This window comes from Rhineura floridana, chromosome 3 (genome assembly GCF_030035675.1).
Source record: "Rhineura floridana isolate rRhiFlo1 chromosome 3, rRhiFlo1.hap2, whole genome shotgun sequence".
NCBI lineage: Eukaryota > Metazoa > Chordata > Lepidosauria > Squamata > Rhineuridae > Rhineura > Rhineura floridana.
The window spans coordinates 98,201,956-98,207,995 of NC_084482.1; positions in this window are offsets into that span (position 1 = coordinate 98,201,956).

A 6,040-nucleotide genomic window follows, 5' to 3' on the forward strand; every position below is an offset into this window, starting at 1 on the left:
CCTCTGGGGTGATCAGCAATACACTTGCTGTTTGTAGGTCCACTAAGCAGCACTATTGGTGCTGCTACCAGGTTATGAATGGCTGGTGAATTGGGGAGAAAGAGAGATTGGAGGGGCAAGTCCCCTGGCAGAAGGAGGAGAGAAATAGAGTTTGCCTTCTGTGAAACAGATGTGCTATCACAGGAAAAACTGGGTTCAAAGAAGTGTTCTTGTGTGCTTGGGCTCAGACTCCACCTCTGCCTTGTATTCAAGTTCTGAGGCTCTGTCAGGCAACAGGGTGAGTGAGGCTGCATTCCAATGCAACTTTACTTAGGAGTAAGCACCATTTAACAAGGTGGGTACAGGGCTGAAAAATGCAAATGCTAGTATCACTGCCTTTTCTACAGAGAGGTTTTCTTTTATATCTTGTATCTGTTCAGGGGAGGGAGTGTTTAGTGGAATCAAACCCTTTTATTCCATCCTCCATGATGACAGGAAGACCCTCCCATTGCATTCACCACTTAAGACACATATCCTGAGAAACAGGCAACTGAGATGAAAGCTGCTTCTCCTTGCTGACACAACCAGAAAGTGTATGGGTAAGGGGTGGAGCTGCATGTGTTGATCAAGTGGGCATGTGCAGTTTTCTAACCTGCTAGATTCTAGGGTTGCCATATTCCAGTCCCACAAATCTGGGCAGGCTAATTTGCATATTATGCATATTATTTGCATATTAATATTTGGATTGTCCAGTTGTTTTATTTTTGTGCCTAGAAAAACTTGGGAAAGATGTGAGAAATCTTTTTTTTAAAAGCAACATTTTCAGCCTTAAATGCCTAGACTAGTTTCCAACACTATGGAATATTTATTGATTGATTAAGAGGATTTATATCCTGCCCTTCTGCTGTTAAAAACAGACCTCAGCACAGCTTACAAATATAATAAAAACAATAAAAATACACAATCAATATAAAAACATAATAAAAACAGAAAATAGCAACAAACATAAGTCAGGGTAGCAGTACGGTTAACCATTACATATACAATATATTTCAGAGATGTGGTGGGTGGAGAAAAACAAGAAGCCAAAATGTCAGAAAAGGAGTCTCACACCACATGTTCAGTTCTAAATACTGTTGCAGCAAGTTTTACAAGTTCCTCCAGTATTCCACTGGTGCAGGCACTCAGACATTCAAAGTATCCATAAGTTTCTTAGGTTTTATAAAAGCAGAGCTTTGCTTAACACAAAATGTCTTCTCCCTTTGGTCAACCACATCTACACTGGTTCCACTGGGCCTGGAAGTGTGAAACAACCCGCACATACCTTGCTAATTAGATTACGAATGCCAGGATGTCTGTCTTATCGACTACTCTCCTGCTCCCCCCCCCCCCGGGCATCATGAAAGACTCAGTCCTGGGCTCAGAAAGAAAATAAATATCTGGTCCTCTTCAAAGTACTGATAAGCCTCTTGTTTTAATTAAAATAATAATTATAAATTCTTGCTCTTATCACTAATAGAAGTTAATTATCTTGCATATGCTGTTGTTCCTTCTAACGGAATGAGGTTAAAGATAAGTGAAATGCAAATAGGAAAACAACAACACAAAAGGCAGTAACACTTTCCTAAATGTAATACCATACCAACCACAACAAGATTCCTATGAGTAAGGCAGAAAACTCAGCATCCCACAACCAGTCAGGATTCATAACCAAAAACCCACTAAAAAAATCCTAGCAGCCAGTCAGCCAAGGTCACAGAAATCCCCATGCAGCACAACCTGATCTGGGGACTGCAGTTAATGCAGAATGCTGCAGCACAATTGCTGACATGAGTGAGATCCTATCAGCACATATTACATATGTTCCCTATATTACGTCTGTTTACATCCTTGTTTGATGACTCTGTCTTTTGCAATGTTTACTGCTTGCCATGCCATGTTGATCTATAAAGTTGCTGCTTCCTGAATAAAGTTGTCTTTCTGACCAAGGTTGCACTCTCGGTTGGACTGAGAGCTTCTTTGGGGCAGTTAGACCCTTTGATCAAAGTTCTATTCTGTTTGGATGTGTTTTCTTTTTTTTTTTTTTTTTTTCAATAATTTTTATTCAGATTTTCATAAAACATACAAGACAAAATCATAAAACATTCAAAGACAAAAAACAAAATCAAAAATAGTTAAACAAAAAGAAAAAAAGAAAAAAAAAAAACAAAAATAAAAAATAAAGAGTAAAATATTGACTTCCCATTTGTCAAAGATCAAATCAGTTATAAGTCTATAATATATAACAATCCTGTCTCTTAAGTCATATTATAAAATCACTTTCCTCCAGTAGTTATCTTACTTAATCATCAAATCTCATAAACATTACTTTATTCTTTCCACAAAAAGTCAAAGAGAGGTTTCAATTCTTTAAGAAATATATCTATCAATTTTTTTTTCCAGATAAGCATATCGATTAATCCATCTCATTACTAATTATGATAATCTTATTGTCATAACCATAGTCAAAATAAACATTTCAATTAATCCATCACATCAGAATCTGTTAGGTTCAATAATTTCAGTAGCCATTGTTCTATTATCTCTATTAGTTCCATTTTCCATCTTCCATCTTCAGTAGTCTTGTTAAGTCCAGTAATTTCAATATCCAATCTTCCATTATCAGTATTCCATAATAATCTTGCTGTCAAAGCCATAGTCATATAGTAAGAGTCTGATGGGGATTACCTCTATCCCAAATATTTTCTTGCCATCCATTCTGAATAGGTTGCTGAAATACTGCTGTAAAATCATATCTCTGTTCTTTTTTTCAAAATACACTGGGTCATCTCTTAAAAGTTTTTCCATTGTCACATGGCTGCAGATAATTCCATAGATTTTCTCTATATTGGGCTCCATCACATCATTCCAGTCCAGAAGATTATCCATGCCATTGATAACTTTATCTCTAGAATCTTCATTCATTTCTTCAGAGATAACATTGAGTTCCAAACAATAGATTTTATTTCTAAAGTCCATAGACTCCAAATCTTGTTCCTGTTCCACGTTGGTTCCAATCTCCGGGATCTCCTCTCTCACAGGGACCCCTATTCCAGTCTCCAGGGTCTCCTCTCTCACAGGGACCCCTGTTCCAATCTCCGGGGTCTCCTCTCTCACAGGGACCCCTTCCAGGGTCACCTCTCTCACAGGGACCCTTATATCTTTAATCTCCTGCTTCATTTTACTCAATTCAATTTTCATTATCTCAATCTCATCCATTATTTTCTGAAACATAGTTATTTCCAGATTTTCAGCCACTTTCTTAATTGCCATTTTAAAAGAAAAATATAGGAAAACCACTTCTTATTTCAGCAACAATTGGGTTAATACTCCAAACTTGGTGACATCACAGTATAAACAGAGCAGACAGCCTTATCTCTCCAATAGTTAAGTAAACAAAATGCAGTTCCCAGGATCGAAACAATTAATGGCAATCGTCAAGAAACAGATTCGTCAAAATAAAATAGACCAAAAAGAGAGTAGTCTCAAAACAGTATAATATTTTTCAAAATAAAAATCTGGAATAGAAATCCCTCTTCTGTGTATATCTTTAGAATGCAAATCCAGGACAGCTTTTTGCAACAAAAACAGAGATAAGCTATTAATTAGTGCGTAGCAGAGAGAAGTTATGGCTCCCCAGTGAGATGTCAAAAACTGATCAATCTGGCAAATCTCTTTTAAACAGCAACAATTTAAGTCAAGTAAAAGAAAAATATAGAAAGAAGGGTGCTTGCCTGTTAATGCGTTCTCTCTTAGAAGATAAGGTGAACGTTCGCTTTATCAGATAGAGCTTGCTGTTAAAAATCCGTCCCACCTTCGTCGGCTGGACCTCGTCCCATAAATTAATGAGATCTGGTCGTCCCAACAAAAATAGGCTTTGAGGTTAATCTCTTCGTTTCTCCCTACCCGGGAGAAGTTTAATCAGTCAAAAAAAAAAGAAAAAACTGACTGATATATCTGAATAAGCTTCTTTTGAGGCAGGAGCCCGTCTCAAAAGCAGGCACAGGCTAAGTCACCCTTCCCGGAAGTCTGTTTGGATGTGTTTTCCTTCCTCACCTGATTGAGGGTTCAATTCCAGCTCGTGTCCTACCTGGGGAAGGTGGCACAGTGAGATCAGCATTGAGATCTCACCCAACAATACCATACCAACCACAACAAGATTCCTACAAGTTAGGCAGAAAACTCAACATTTCACAATCAGTCAGGATTCATAACCAAAAACTCAAACTAAAAAAATCCTAGCAGCCAGTCAGCCAACGTCACAGAAATCCCCATGCAGCACAACCTGACCTGGGGACTGCAGTTAATGCAGAATGCTGCAGCACAATTGCTGACATGAGTGAGATCCTATCAGCACATTATACCTCTGCTCTGAAATCTGCATTGGTTGCTGATTTGCCACCAGGCCAAGTTCAAGGTGTGCTTTCCATGTTATGGATGCCACATAGTACTTGTTCTGCTCTTGTAAGAAATCGGTCCTTTTGTGTGGCAGCACCTATGCTTTGGAACTCCTTGCCTATTGACATTAGGCAGACGCCTCTTTTCAGCACCTGCTAAAATCAGTTTTCTTGAGGCAAGCCTCTCCAGGCATGTAGAAGCTATTGTGTTTTTAAATCTGTTTTTAACTCATTGTTCGTTTTATTATTTTGAATGTTTTTAAGTATCTGTCCTTAACGCTTTTGCCAATAATTTTATTGCTTTAATTCTTTCTGTAAATTGCTTTGACATTTTTTACAATAAAGCGGTATATAAATGTTGTAAATAAAAATAAATAAATGTTGGAGTCACTGTGGCCCTTGAGTCTCTTCCCACTTTTAGGAACCAAGGAATCTGCCTTATACTGACTCAGGCCATTTCGTACCATCTAGCTCAGTACTCATGACATGGACTATCATTGGCTCTCCAGGATTCCAGGCAATAGTTTTTTCCAGGAATTGAATTTTGGACCTTGCATGGAAAGCATATGCCCTACCGATGAGCTACAACCCTTCCCGTTTAAAAAAGTATCTTTTAAAAATGTTCTTTGCAATTCACTCTTGGATGCACATCATACCTAGGGCAGATCCACACCATTTATTTATAGCACATTCAACACACTTTTGAAGCACATGAATCCCACCACAGAACCATGGGAATTTTAGTTTGTTAAGGGTGGTGAGAACTATAACTGTGAGGGGGAAACTACACTTCCCAGGATTCTTTAGGGGAAATCATGCACTTTAAGTGTGAGTTGGATGTGCTCTAAATGTGTTGATCTACTTAATCAACTTTGCCTGCATGTAAATCATTTTAATTAATTTTTCAAAATGGAAATGAGCTATAAAGTGTACTGGGTGACCATGTGCTACTCACCATCTCTCAGCCTGTTTGCCCCTCAGGATGAAAACAACTGAGAACCATGACCACGCCAAGGAAGAAGGGCACACTTAAAATGTAGAGGAAAAAATCATCTACAACCATAGTGTGAAATCAAATACTTATTGGGACCAGAGCTTGGAAGTAACTCATTATTTTTAAATAACGAGTGGGTAATTCCATTACATTTGGCAAGTAATGGAACGACTAGTAATTTCCCTACTTTTCAGCTGCAACTTTAACGTTTCCACGTTAGGTTGCACGTTACTTGGGGGCGGGAACAAGGGGAAGACAGCTCCTGGCTGTGATTGGTTAACACAAGACATGTGCCTCACACTGATTGGACCTCTGCGCAGACTCTCTCTTCCCTCGTGATCTGTGTTAGGATGCACGAGGGAAGAGGTGAATAGGCAGGGCCTGCTAGCATCTGAGAGGAAAAAATGGACGCCGGAGGAAAAAGCCAGGGCAAGAACAACGGAGGAGAAGGCAGCAGCAGAATGACAAAGAGCTGTGGAGGTGAGTGACGATGATTTGTGTGTGTGTGTGTGTGTGTGTGTGCCCCCCCCGCGGCACCTTCTGCCTACTCAGAGCAGAGTAGGAACCTAGAGCTTGGAAAAGTTACTTTTTTGAACTACAACTCCCATCAGCCCTAGGCAACGTGGCCACT